The sequence below is a fragment of the Physeter macrocephalus genome, chromosome 5 (genome assembly GCF_002837175.3).
Source record: "Physeter macrocephalus isolate SW-GA chromosome 5, ASM283717v5, whole genome shotgun sequence".
Taxonomy (NCBI): domain Eukaryota; kingdom Metazoa; phylum Chordata; class Mammalia; order Artiodactyla; family Physeteridae; genus Physeter; species Physeter macrocephalus.
In genome coordinates this window covers 57,053,589-57,067,926 of record NC_041218.1, presented here as the reverse complement: position 1 = coordinate 57,067,926, position 14,338 = coordinate 57,053,589, and the positions used below count along the sequence as shown (strand labels likewise).

The 14,338-nt window shown below is 37.3% G+C and overlaps 1 protein-coding gene across 20 annotated transcripts in view; it reads left to right on the top strand.

The window, feature by feature from the left end:
* MTERF1 (mitochondrial transcription termination factor 1) overlaps positions 1 to 14,338 on the top strand; it is a 571,641-nt gene that overhangs the window by 44,962 nt on the left and 512,341 nt on the right. For all 20 annotated transcript variants that reach the window (XR_008617408.1, XR_003679875.2, XR_003679882.2 and 17 more), the window contains one exon: positions 10,022 to 10,055. The gene's annotated coding sequence lies outside the window, so the exon portion shown is untranslated. The remainder of the gene's footprint in view (positions 1 to 10,021; positions 10,056 to 14,338) is intronic.

Here is a 14,338-nt window from a genome sequence, read left to right as displayed (position 1 = left end):
TTCAGTGGAGGAAGGAACTGCAGATGTGGTGGAAATAGGGAGAGAACTAGAATTAGAAGTGGAGCCTGAAGATGTGACTGAATTGCTGCAATCTCATGATAAAATTTAAATGGATGAGAAGTTGCTTTTTATGGATGTATAAAGAAAGTGGCTTCTTAACATGGAATCTACGCCTGGTGACAATGCTGTGAAGACTGTTGAAATGACAAGAAAAGCTTTGGAATATTATATAAACTTAGTTGATAAAGCAGTAGCAGGGTTGGGGAGGATTGACTCCAATTTTGAAAGAAGTCCTACTGTGAGTAAAGTGCTGTCAAACATTGTTACATGCTACAGAGAAATCATTCATGAAAGGAAGAGTCAATTCATGCACTACACTTCACTGTTGTCTTATTTTAAAAAATGTCTATGGCCACCCCAACCTTCAGTAACCACCACCCTGATCAGTCAGCAGCCATCAGCATCCAGGCAGGACCCTCCACCAGCAAGATTATGACTCACTGAAGCCTCAGATGATGGTTAGCATTTTTCAGCAATCAATTAGTTTTATTTATTTATTTATTTATTTAAATATCTTTATTGGAGAATAATTGCTTTACAGTGGCAATCAATGAGCTTTAAATTAAGGTATGTATATTACTTTTTAAGACATAATGCTATTGCACACTTAATAGACTACAATACTGTGTATTACATAACTTTCATATACACTGGGAAACCAAGAAATTCTGTGTGGCTCACTTTATTGTGGTGGTCTGTAACTGGTACTGTAAAGCATGCTATAAATTTTTAGTTAGAATTATAAGTTTTCTGGGGGTCTTTTAGTTTTATCTATTTTTAAAATGAATGTTTTCAGGGTTTCAGGTTATATACTTACCAAAGGACTTTTGGAACAGAGCCCCTTCCCAAATTGGAGCCGTGGCTAATTCAAGTGCCATCTAGTGGCCAAACTAGTTTTAACTAGTTTTTGTTAAAAACTAGTTAAAATCCTAGAGAAATTTATTTTCTTTTTCTTTTTCTTTTTTTTTTTAACATCTTTATTGGAGTATAATTGCTTTACAATGGTGTATTAGTTTCTAAGAAGTAAAGCTGTCACTGTTTGCAGATGACATGATACTATACATAGAGAATCCTAAGGAGGCTACCAGGAAACTACTAGAGCTAATCAATGAATTTGGTAAAGTAGCAGGATACAAAATTAATGCACAGAAATCTCTGGCATTCTTATACACTAATGATGAAAAATCTGAGAGTGAAATTAAGAAAACACTCCCATTTACCATTGCAACAAAAAGAATAAAATATCTAGGAATAAACCTACCTAAGGAGACAAAAGACTTGTATGCAGAAAATTATAAGACACTGATGAAAGAAATTAAAGATGATACAAATAGGTGGAGAGATATACCATGTTCTTGGATTGGAAGAATCAACATTGTGAAAATGACTCTACTACCCAAAGCAATCTACAGATTCAATGCAATCCCTGTCAAACTACCACTGGCATTTTTCACAGAAGTAGAACAAAAAATTTCACAATTTGTATGGAAACACAAAAGACCCCGAATAGCCAAAGCAATCTTGAGAACGAAAAATGGAGCTGGAGGAATCAGGCTCCCTGACCTCAGACTATACTACAAGGCTACGGGAATCATGACAGTATGGTACTGGCACAAAAACAGAAATATAGATCAATGGAACAGGATAGAAAGCCCAGAGATAAACCCACACACATATGGTCACCTTTTCTTTGATAAAGGAGGGAAGGATATACAGTGGAGAAAAGACAGCCTCTTCAATAAGTGGTGCTGGGTAAACTGGACAGGTACATGTAAAAGTATGAAATTAGAACACTCCCTAACACCACACACAAGAATAAACTCAAAATGGGTTAAAGACCTACATGTAAGGCCAGACACTATCAAACTCTTCGAGGAAAACATAGGCAGAACACTCTATGACATAAATCACAGCAAGATCCTTTTTGACCCACCTCCTAGAGAAATGGAAATAAAAACAAAAATAAACAAATGGGACCTAATGAAACTTAAAAGCTTTTGCACAGCAAAGGAAACCATAAACAAGACCAAAAGACAGCCCTCAGAATGGGAGAAAATATTTGCAAATGAAGCAACTGACAGAGAAATTGATTTTCATCTTACCAGTTTGAAGGACTAGCTCTAGGACATGAATATTGCACGTTATTGTAAATTCTGCTGGTAATGGTCCAAGATATGTTGAAGTTACTGCAGCATAAATAGTTCTGATTTCCCTATCTCTGAAGCAGGCAGCTGGGATAGGAGGGCTTGGACCACAAAGTTGGTCACTTATCAAGGGGTTGTAGAGTATTTGATATTTATTTATTCATTATTCATTCATTCAGCATCAAGTATATATATGTATATGTGTGTATATACACTATATATATATATATATAGCCACCTAGGTTTAAGGCACTGTTTTAGGGAATAAAAGATTAATCAGACTGAGTGTTTTATTCTTTTAATGGCTTGTTGTTTAATAGGGAATATATAAATCTATGACTTTAGTGAAGCTAGTTTTGTGAGAATTAGAAAGGTGAATCAGACATGGTCCTAACCTTGAAGAACGTATGGTCAATAGAGGACATAGGAAACTTCCAGCACAGCTCTAGGTACAGTCTTGGGAGAGATAAGACATGTATTCACAAAACAGGGAATAATATCAGATGGTAGCTGAACTGGGTGGCTCTGTCCTCAAGTGCTACAAGGGGGCAGAAAGCTGCCTCTCTCAGCTCATCACTCCCTGACTTCCCTACATAGTTCTGCACATTTTGGAATCAATAAACAATGGTTAGTATAGAAGGAATGACAGATTCGCTGTTTTTCACATCTATGGTTATCAAGCGCAAAATAGCAGCTTTACAAAAACAAACAAACAAGCTGACCTGTCACTGTAGTTGGATCCAAGTCAAATAATTTGTCTTAAAACTTTTATATAGATTTTAACTAGCTTATGTAAGTAATAAATTCAAATGAAAAACTTCTAATGGCTATTTCTTGGTTAATTTTGATGAAAACAATGATACCACAAGAAAATAACACAACGAAAAACTTGTATTTGAATTTAGCTATGGTGAATTAATAGTAATCCCCCAAGTCCCTTCCCTTTAGCAACATTAAATTCTGTAATGTTTGCCAGCTCCCTCCTCTACCATTTTCCTCCTTCAGGGTCATGAGTGATTAACTTTATTAACTTAATGTCAACTGATATTTTTACAGTAAATCCTTTCAAACATTTGGAGACAGATTTCATTTTAATGGTTTAAATTTGAGGAGTTTTTCAGTGCTTTGCTGGGTTGTTGTTCTGAATGCTAAGATGGAAGAGGGAACTTAAATGATTTCTAAAGCAGGTAATATATGTGACTTTCATATTACCTACTAAAGTCTGCAAGAGGAAAATTGATCTTGCTTTTTTTTTCCTTCAAAAAGATTCCCAAACCACTACTCAAAATTTCTAACCCAACACCCCAGATTGTAATGTGTTAATAATATAGATCTACATGATTTAATGCTGTCTTTTTTTAAAAAAATTATTTATTTAATTTATTTTATTTTTGGCTGCATTTGGTCTTTGTTGCTGCATGCGGGCTTTCTCTGGTTGTGGCAAGCGGGGGCTACTCTTTGTTCTGGTATGTGGGCTTCTCATTGTGGTGGCTTCTCTTGTTGCGGAGCACGAGCTCTGGGTGCACGGCCTCAGTAGTTGGGGCATGCGGGCTCAGTAGTTGTGGCTCGCGGGCTCTAGAATGCAGGCTCAGTAGTTGTGGCGCACGGGCTTAGTTGCTCCGTGGCATGTGGGATCTTCCTGGACCAGGGCTCGAACCCGTGTCCCCTGCATTGGCAGGCGGATTCTTAACCACTGTGCCATCAGGGAAGCCCCTAATGCTGTCTTTAAAAATAGATATAAGAAAACACTTTGAGTGATTTATGGTATAATAAAATTTGGTTATATTTATATATTGATAAAATATTATTTTTTTGCATTGCTTAGACATGCCATTAACTTTGACTAACATGAAGGCAACCTTTAGTTACTTAAAAAGCATTTTTATAGTGAGGTGAGTAGTATTGGTTAATGTGAGTGGGACTTGAGTAAATTTCATGGGTCTAATATAATTTTTGTGAGTCTTATGATTAGAGAAAAAGCAGCTTTGAGTTACAAGTCATTTTTTCTGAGATACCTGCTGAGAAACGACTACAGCTGCTCCATTTTTTCTGGGCAAAGGAACTGCTCACAGATACTCCTGCTAGACACAGCATTGGTCATAGCTGCTCTACCCTGGCAGTGTAACATTATTTTCATGATTCTCTGACTTTTCCTTTTTGCCAGTCAAATATAAATTTGGATTTAAGTGTTCTTTGTTAATGATTATAGAGGCAACAAGCTGACATAAACTAGCAAGCCAATAGGTAAGGTTTAGACATACCTCCTTTAGTAAAGATGCTGTGTTCATTCATTCATTCACTCATTCATTTCTCCAACAAATATTTATTAAGTACCCACTATGTATCAGGTACTATTCTAGATGCTGGGGTTTCAACAGTGGACAAAATAGGCCACCATCCTGGCCCATAGACTCAAGCTTACATTCTAGTGGATGGATATAGACAAAAAACAAAACAAATAATTAAAACATATAGTATGCAGATGGTAATAAGTGCTATGGAGAAAAATGAAGCAGGAATGGGGTAGAGGGAGTTCTAGGATGAAGGATAGGATTCCAATTTAAATCAAATGGTCAAAGAAGACCTCACTGAGAACAAAGAAAATGGAAGCAAAGAAGTGAGCTGTGTAAATATATCTGAGGGAAGAGTGTTTTGGGCAGAAGAAACAGCAAGTGCCATGGCCCTGGGGTAGGAGAGTGCTTGATTGTGTTAACAACAAGGAGGCTGGTAAGGCAGGAATAGTAATGGAGGGGAGAACATAGGGGATAAAGTCAGAGAGGTAATAGGGCCAGTTCATGTAGGGCTTTGTAAGTCATTGTAAGGACTTTGCTGTTTACTATGAGGGAGAAGGGGAAGCCACTAGAGGGTTTTGAGCACAGAGATAACACTATTTGATTTGTTTTAAAAGAATCCCTATGGCTCCTTCATTGAAATAGGAAGCAAGGTCATCAGCTGAGAGGGAGGATAAGGGAGAGGGTGGTGGTAGAGATTATGATGCAATAGCCTAGGAGAGTGGGACAATGATTTGATTAGGAAAATACAGTGTGAGTACCAGGTAGCATGGAGGGCCCACTTAGGGTTAGAGGTCGTGAATTTAAAGTGAGATCAGGGACTTCCCTGGTGACACAGTGGTTAAGAATCCTCCTGCCAATGCAGGGAACACGGGTTCGAGCGCTGGTCTGGGAAGATCCCACATGCCGCGGAGCAACTAAGCCCGTGCGCCACAACTGCTGAGCCTGCTCTCTAGAGCCCACGAGCCACAACTACTGAGCCCACGTGTCTAGAGCCGGTGCTCCACAACAAGAGAAGCCACGGCGATGAGAAGCCCACGCAATGCAACGAAGAGTAGCCCCCGCTCACCGCAACTGGAGGAAGCCGGTGCACAGAAACTAAGACCCAAAGCAGCCAAAAATAAATAAATAAATAAATAAATTAATTAATTAATTAACTAAAAAATAAAAAAAAAATAAAGTTAGATCAGTCAGCCATGTGGAGCAGGCAGAGTAGGATTTAATGAGGGTTGAGGTTTTGCCAAGTACTTAGAACAGGAAGGGTGGGGAAAGGGAGTTGAATGTCACTCAGGGGAATGATTTAGTGATAGACTTTGGAGTTTAGCCTGACTAAGCAGAGAAGTGAGTACACAAGGAGCAAGGACAGTGAAAAAGTGGTAACTTCAATGGACTGAAAGTATCATGTTGGGTATGGGACAGAGTGAGCTGGTCAGAGAATGATATGCTTGAAGTTTAGCTCATGGGCCAAAACTGGTTTCATTTAGGGTGTGGTGAGAAAGTTATCTTTCTCAAATGAAATATGAAAATGCCAAAGACAAATATTCATTATAATCGAATCCCTTTGAACCATGCCATTCTTTCTAGATTTTTCCCCCAATATTTGAGTTTTTAGAACACTAGCAGAAGATATCCATAATGGCTTACTTAGAAGATTATATACTCAGTTTGTAGATTTCACTAAGAAAAAAAAATTACAATCTAGCAGAATCAATCTTCCCAAGATTATTTGCTTTATCTTAGCTAAAAAAACTAAAACAAACAAAAAATAAACAGCACCGAGATCAAGGAGACAAAATATTCCCTGTTCAGTTGGAAATATTCAACAAACAAATGAAAATCATATTTATATTTTCCATTGTCCCAAGCACTAGCTGTAGACTAGGAAAATACTTGTGAATGATGTAGCACAGTAATGGTTACAGTAAAACAAAAACTCAAACCCAATAAATACTTGCCATTGGAACACACATCTTATTTACAAAATCATGCTCTTTCTCTTTGGCTTTTGAAGAGAGTCTATTAGATTCTAAGCACATAAAACTTGAAAGAAGTGTAAATATAAATTATTTAGTGCTTTTTCTTAAGTACAGATTAAAATGCCATCATATGGAATTTCATAACATACAAGTGGTAGTTAGGCTGCTTGAGTTGAAATTGTATCAGGATGTGTAAGGATCCCTTAAGTTAAATTGGACCGAGGATTTGAAAATACCTGCTTTTTGTGTTGTTGTTGTTACTTTCCATAAGCCTTTCTAGGTATAGATAATGTAAAAAAAATTGACACTTCAAGCTCTGAGGATGATTAAATATCCAGGATAATAAGCTATGCAATTATTTTGAAGAAATAAATTGAAAGTTGGCATAAATACAAACTGTAAAAAAAAGAGTAAGCCCACAACATATATAGATTTTGTTGTTTTATAGTTTCCCAAATTCAAACACTTAAAAAAATATTTTTTGTTTTGTTATAGGATGAAATGTAGATAGGAACATATATATGTGTGTGTATATATAAAAAACTGAATATATGAAAAAATTAAACTTGCTTAAACAACTACTGTAAGTCTGTGTATTTTAACACAGAATATAGATTTTTCTATTTCCTGTGGCTTAATTGAGAAATTAAAAAATGACATATCAGGAATCTTTATGCCCTGTTGCTTTGTCACAGTGCAGTGTCAAGTATTACCATTAGTAGTAAAGTATATTATTTTTAAGATAAATTGTCATATAAAAACACATTTATTTGGATTTTGTCAAAATTACAAATCATGGTGTTCTGGGTCCCCCTCTCCGACCCCTTACTTTAACACTGGAGGGGTTTACATGACTTTCATTTTCAATCTACATATGAACCTTTGGGCCTAGAGCTTTATAAAGTTAAGAGTGCAAGATGCCTTGTAAAGAGCTGAAGTAGTTCCGTACAAAGTAAAGTAACCAATCCATTAATTGAAAATATTTCTCTAAGCAAAAGTCACAAAGAAGGAGGTTTGTTACTAAAAAGCCAATTTTAGCTACATTTTGAAAGGGGTACAGTAACCCGATCAACCAGTTACATGAGAACCCCCTTAATATTTAAAAGCTCCAAAATTTTTCAATTAATACATAATTTAAAAAGCTGGATAAAAATAATCCTAAACTTACAATAATGAAACTGGGCTTCCCTGGTGGTGCAGTGGTTAGGAATATGCCTGCCAGTGCAGGGGATGCGGGTTCGAGCCCTGGTCTGGGAAGATCCCACATGCCGTGGAGCAATTGGGCCTGTGCGCCACAATTAGTGAGCCTGCGAGCCACAGCTGCTGAGCCTGCGTGCCACAACTCCTGAAGCCCACGTACCTAGAGCCCGTGCTCTGCAACAAGAGAGGCCACTGCAATGAGAGGCCTGCTCACCGCAACAGAGCGTGGTCCCCCTGCTTGCCGCAACTAGAGAAAGCCCGTACGCATCAGCAAAGACCCAATGCAGCCAAAAATAAATTTATTTTTTTTTAAAGTTATTTTAAAAAATAAATAAAAATATAAAACTGACAGTTGTGCTGAAGCTGTATGATACCACAACTAATTAAATCAATTACTGACCATTTGACACTTGCTAGATTTGGTTGAGACCTTCAAGAAAAGTAGATCTCAAGGAGTTTATAATTTCTTAGAGGAGGTAAGAATAATATATACCCAAGACAGCAGAATAGAACATGTGTTGAATGAGCTTAGGGAAGGGCCACTACCAATGCTTTTCCTTTCAAAAAATTTTTTCCTCCTGGGAGACTTAATGCTTTTTGCACTTGGTATTACTCATATAGTACTTATTACACTCTTAGCTGACTTAGAAAATATTTATCATTTTTTTTGGGCTGCCTAGGATCTGAGTTATCCTTCTAGATTTGGAGAATTCTGATCATATGAGTTTTGGTAAGAGGAAGACTGAAAAAGCCAGATAGTAGTCACTTTCCCATCCTCCTTTGCAGCTAGGGTGTAGGCATATGACCTAGGCTCAACCAATCAATTAAAAAATATGACAGCTTTATTGAGGTATAACTCACAAATCATTCAGTTCACTCACTTAAAGTGTACAATTAGGTTGTTCTTAGTATATTCACAGAATTGCATAACAATCCACAACTGATTTTAAAACATTTTCATCACCTCAAAAAGAAACACCATATCCATTAGCAGCCATTTTCCATTCCCCTAACCTCCTCAGCCCTAGGCAACTCTGTTCTAATCTTAGTCTCTGTAGATTTGCCTATTCTGGACATTTCATATAAATGGAATTATATAATAGTGGTTTTTGTAATTGCCTTCTTTCAGTCAGCATAATGTTTTCAAGTTTCATCCATGTTGAAGCATGCATCAGAACTTCATTATATTGCCAAATAATATTCCATTGTATGGATACACCACATTTTATCTACTGATCAGTTGATGAACAATTGAGTTATTTTTGTATACGATGTGAGTTAGGGATCCAAGTTCATTCCTTTGCATGTGGATATCAAGTTGTTTCACCCAGCACCATGTTTTTGAAAAGATTTTTCTTCCCACATTAAATTGTCTTGGCACCCTTGCCGAAAATCAATTGGCTGTAAATGTGAGGATTTATTTCTAGACTCTCAATTCTATTCTATTGATCTACATGTTTATTATGCTAGAACCCACCGTATTAATTGCTGTAGTTTTGAAGTAAACTCTGAAATCAGGAATTGTGAGCCCTTCAGTGTCTTCTTCTTTTTCAAGATTTTTTTTGGCTTTTCTGAGTTTCTTGAATTTCCATGTGAATTTTAGCATCAGCTTCTCAATTTCTGCAAGGAAGCCAGCTGGGATTTATATAGAGATTTTGATGAATCTGTAGATCACTGTGGGTACTAAAGCCATCTTAACAATATTGTCCTCCAGTTCATGAACATTGATGTATTTCCATTTATTTAGGCCTCCTTTAATTTCTTTCAGCTATATTTAATAGTTTCCAGAGTAGAAGTTTTGCATTCCTTTTGTTAAATTTATTCTTAAGTATTTTATTTTTGGCTAATATTGTAAATGGAATTATTTCCTTAATTTCACTTTTGGTTTTCTCATCACTATTGTATAGAAATACAATCGAGTTTTGTATATTGATCTCTTATTATGCAACCTTACTGAACATGTTTATTAGTTCTAATAGTTTTTTAGTGGCTCTCTTAGGATTTTCTATATATAAGATCATGTCATCTGCAAATAGATATAATTTTATTTCTCGCTTTCCAATATGGATGCCTTTTATTTCATTTTCTTCCCTAATTGTTATGGCTAGAACCTTCAGTACAATGTTGAATAGAAGTAGTGAGAATGGATATTCTTGTCTCATTCCTATCATAGTAGTAAACTATTCAGTCTTTTGCCATTAAGTTCAACCCATCAAATTTTGGATACAGAGAAGTAGGGATCATTAGAGAACCCATTCTAACACTTCCTATTTCTCTTTCCTGCTTTATTTATTGCACTTATCACATTCAGGTGTACTGTACGTTTTAAACTATTTTTTCTGTTTTACAGTCTGTTCCCTGCTCCTGCCTGCCTCCCATCTAATGTAAGTACCATTAGAGCAAGCATTTTTGTTAGTTCTGGTCACTGTTTCATCAAAACCTAGAACTATGCTGGACACATACACTCAATACATGTCTGTTGGTTGAAAGAATGATACCATGGTGTGTTTTCTATTGCTGGTTTGTAAACTATTTTGTGAAAGGAAGCACAGTTTTGGATTTTTAAAAATTTTTGTTTTATCTGTACCAGCTAGTATAATGTATCGGATATGGTAGGTGCTTAGTAAATGTTGGTGAAATAGAATCAAACATTCTATTGAAGACAAAAGTCTTCATGGAAATAAGAGTTGAGCTAGGACTGAAGGATGAGTAGGAATGAGGTGGACAGAAGTAAGGAAATCTTAGTGGTGTTAAATGTAAATTTTATTACTTTGGTTAAAAAAAAATCAACTGTGCAGAAATTTATTCTCTCACAGTACTGGGGGCCAAAAGATTGAAATCAAGGTGTTAGTAGGGCCATCCTCTAAGCGAGGATACTTCCTGGCCTTTTCTTCTAGTAACCTCAGGCATTCCTTGCCTTGCAGCTGCAGTGCTTCTGTCTCTGATTCCATCGTCACGGGGTGTTCTCCCTGAGTGTGTCTGTCTTCTGATGGAATATTTTCTCTTTTTTTTTTTTTTTCATTCTTTTATTTTTGAAGTATAGTTGATTTACAGTGTTGTGTTAATTACTGCTGTACAACAAAGTGATTCAGTTATGCATATAGATGTATTCTTTTTAAAATATTCTTTTCCATTATGGTTTATCATAAGATATTGAGTATAGTTCTCTGTGCCATACGGTAGGACCTTGTTGTTTATACGTGTGCTAACCCCAACCTCCCTCTCCATCCCTCCCCCAACCCCCTCCCCCTTGGCAACCACTGGCCTGTTCTCTATGTCCATGTGAATTTTCCTCTTCTTATAAGGACACCAATCATCTTGGATTAGGGCTCATCCTAATGACCTCATCTTAACTTGATTACATGTGCCAAGACCCTATTTCCAAATAACATCACATTTACAAGTACCGGGGGCTAGGAGGATTTCAACATGTCTTTTTGGAGGACATAATTCAGCCTATAAAACGCCATGACTCATATGTTTAATGTGACCCATTTCTACTTTCCCAGTCTCACCTCTTGCTTGTCACTCCCTGTGTGCATACTTCAGTTCTACTGAACCACTTGCTGTTGTCCTGTCTGAAATTCCCCAGTCTGATAGGTTAACACCACTTAATATGTTATAGCTCAACTCAAGAGTCACGTTCTTTGGGAAGTCTTCCTCGAATCCAAGTTAGGTTAGGGGCTTCTCTTTTAGGCCCATTTATAATATTTGTGCTGCTGCACTGTAATTATTTATTTACCCGTCTCTTTCTTACACTAACTCTGAAGTTGTTGAAGGCAGAGACTTTGTGTCATCTTTATCATAATGTTTTCCTTGCTTAGCACAGTGCTTAGCAGTTGGAAGTCACCCAGTAAATGTTTAGTATTGAGTATGAGTAATATTACAAAGGAAATTTGATAGAACCTAGAAAGCAATAGGGTGTAAAGGAAGAAGAAATGAAGGATTACTTTAGAACTTTGAGTATAAGTAGGAGGCCAAGTGAGGTATATATGGGCAGAAAAAGCGAAGTTCAAAGAGGAGATGGTTTGGGGGGATATATTATAATCCCAATTAAAAGGGATTATGGAATAAATATGTGGTAGAGGAAGTAGAGGGCGAACCCTTTGAGGACAAGGATAGGGCCTTATCATTGTGTTTCTAGTACTTACTACTTAGAATTCTGCCTGGCGTAAAAGAGACCATCAATTCATATTTACCACATGAAGTGTAAAGTGCATGTTTTCAGGTCTCTAGGTTGGTGTTTCTACTGACCAAATAGAGAAGTTTTGGACAGTTAACTGGTTTGGGAGCTGGGAAGACAAAGCCTTCAGCTTTGGTTATGTTGATTTAAAAGTTAGAACAGAATGTTTAAGGGGGAAATTTCTGGTAAATAAATCTATAGAGCCATGAACGCTCAGAGCTGTGGACTTGAAAGTCACAGATGTCTATTTGGAGGTTATCAATGATAATTGAAGACATGGAAGTAGATGAAGTTTCAGAGGGATTGGGCATAGACTAAAAGATTGAAGAATAGAGGTCAGGACCTTGGGAAAACACACATTTGGGTACTAGGAGGTGAAACATAAGCCAGAAGGAGATGGAGAAGGAGCAGCCACAAAATGGGACACTGGGATTGGACGGTGTCACAGAATCCATAGGGGGACATAATTTGAAAAACAGGAAGTCATTAACTGTCAAATGCTGAAAAAAGATCAAGAATAATAAGGACTGAGAAAAACTCATCAGCTTTAGCCTTGATTTAGTCATTTGTGACCTTCAAGAGAGATATTTCAGTGGAGTGTTGGCAGTTAAATCTTATCTCAGCTATTTAAAAAGGAATTTGGTGACAATTTGGTGACAGTAGGAGAGGTGGTATTCTGTAGACCATATGGTTAAATTTGGCAAGAAAAGGAGAGAAACTGAATAATAGCTTGGAAGGTCAGCAGGATCAACAAAGACTTATTGCTGTGCTTTTGAAATGTGATGCACTTTTGACAAATTTAGTGTTCTGTATCTTGAGTGTTTGCTTCCCATATCAGGCTGGAGCTAAAAGACTGAGTTACAAAGGTGGAGAAATCATGTGGCTTTTGGCTTAACAAACCAGAAGAGTGTCCTACTGGGTACCAGTGCTTTGTTGTGTGGCCAGCATTGGGAAAGAGAAGTGGGGCAGAAAGATCATGAGAAGTTTTTATGGTGGAACAGAAATTGTTAGGTCAGGGAGCAGAATCAGCATGTTGGAACAGAAGAGACCGAGCAAACCTCTGTTTACAGATGAAGCAGCTGAGGTTCAGAAAGAAACCCTGGGACTTCTGAGTATTAAAGAAAAAACATCCAGGCTGTTTGATAGGGCAACGGATTTGTTTGCGTTTCTCCTCAGGCTGAGGGGAATTCCATGGCAGCATTACTGCTCCCTAAGAGAGTATTGGATTGTAGACAAACCAAGAATTGCTGTCTGCCCTTTTTATTGAGGATGTTGCTGATCAGAGAGTATTAGTCTCTTTGGGGACACAGTCTACTTCTCAGACAACTTCTAGAACCAATTTGGCTGTGCTTTGCAAATAGAGATGGAGAAATGGAGACCCATATTGTTGCCTCCCTAGGGTCATCATTAACCAAACCAGCTGGCTGACAAGCCTGTGGCTATGGAAACCAACCTTGCTGAGGAAAGATGGATTATAAAAATAAGCCTCTTTTCTTTTCAACTTGATTTACTGGAACGATGTCTTGGCGCTCTGAATTAGGTCTTGCAGAAATATCAGATTGGATCATTCAATCAGTCAATACCTTAGTTTTCTTAAATATCCTCTGTTATTTGACCTTTTTGGTTCTGTCGAAGACAATGACGAATACTGCATTTTTCTACTCATGAAGGTTTTTACATGTGAACCCCTGATCCTTTGCTTTCACATGTGCAAATTCAGAATTCCTGCTATGGAGAAAAAATAGTCTGTGGTGCTGGGCATACCTTTGCTGTAGGGATTCAAGATGATGAAAAAAAACAGTAAGCTGGGAGTTGGATGTATCCCTATCTATCTATATGCAAATATCAGTTTTCTTCTCGAAAATATATTTTTCATCTTCATTGGGTTTGCAGGAGATATGATATATCTTATGTGCCACCAACTCTTATGTATGTATGTATATATGCAAATGTTACACGCATATATACACATATACACATATACATACACATGGTTGCCAGAATTCTTTACCCATACTTGGAGACACCATATGCAGGGATAATACATACTAAGGTTGAAGGTCAGGGGGAGAATATGTGTGATAGAAACATAAAAGGGTTTATTAAAAAATTCTCCGGGTTACTTGAGGTATTTTCCTGTAATCTTATCTTTTGTCTCCCACGCTGTTATACAGTTTTTACATCATAATTCTAGATAGCATTGAAAAGCCTATGGCAGCCTATTTAGAAGTCTCTCTCTCTTTTTTTTAAACATCTTTATTGGAGTATAATTGGTTTACAATGGTGTGTTAGTTTCTGCTTTATAACAAAGTGCTTTATAACAAAGCTATACATATGCATATATCCCCATATCTCCTCCCTCTTGTGTCTCCCTCCCTCCCACCCTCCCTATCCCACCCCTCTAGGTGGTCACAAAGCACCCAGCTGATTTCCCTGTGCTATGCGGCTGCTTCCCACCAGCTATCTGTTTTACATTTGGTAGTG